Consider the following 923-nt stretch of genomic DNA (forward strand, 5'->3'; position numbering starts at 1 on the left):
CTATATAATAATATAAATATTGCCAGCAGGATGTAGAGGAACTGGTTATTTATATCTCAAAATAGAAGACTTTGTCAATGATTATATCAATATAGAGTTAATTCTTAAATTCAATAGAAACCTAGTATTGCTGTTCTCAATCTCTTACAGAATCTATTGAATATTGAGATATTAAAACTAGATTTAATATATCTCACTGTGCAGGGATCAAAGCCTCAGTCAGACCTTGGAGTATACTGGTTTTATAGTTGTTGGTGTGCTGTTGACTCATTGTCTGTTGATTATGTGCTTGATATTATCGCCGAGGTATCTTTTTGTATTTTTCTGCCGGGGATGGGCCACATTGGGAAGGGCGGTACGAGGGTGGGACTTGGCGTTGGAGTTTTGGAACATCAAAGATGGACAGGGTTTTCGCGGAGGTCGCTTCTCAGATATCTCCACAACTACAGATCGGGGATCTTCCAAAATCGAGAAGATTGGTGCATACGGCTAGGTCTCTTCACCTTACAATTTGTATGGCAATTTGGCCCGGGGTTGTGGTGTGGTAGGGGAGAATGGGGGATAATCCCACACAGGAGTTCCGAACGACGTCTGGTTCATGTTTGGCTGGATAACTCCACCACCACACGGGGTATGCGGTCGGCGATGGGGTCAAAATGCTCGTATGATCGAGGGCTTTTCGATGGATCTATCGGCGGGTTCTTATTCGAAAAATCGAGCGAGTTCGTGGTGGAGCGGTCCTCGACAACTGTGACTACTCTGATTTCTCATTCAAGCTACTACTGCTTTCTATCTCAAAAGTCTGAGATAAAGTCAAGAGTAGTGATCTATGAAAGAAAGAGATCAAGATATTAATTAATCTAAGATTTAATATCATGTCTGACTCTGATATTCTGATGAGTGATATTATAGATAAAGAGAAT

This window comes from Blastomyces gilchristii, assembly GCF_000003855.2.
Source record: "Blastomyces gilchristii SLH14081 genomic scaffold supercont1.47, whole genome shotgun sequence".
Taxonomy (NCBI): domain Eukaryota; kingdom Fungi; phylum Ascomycota; class Eurotiomycetes; order Onygenales; family Ajellomycetaceae; genus Blastomyces; species Blastomyces gilchristii.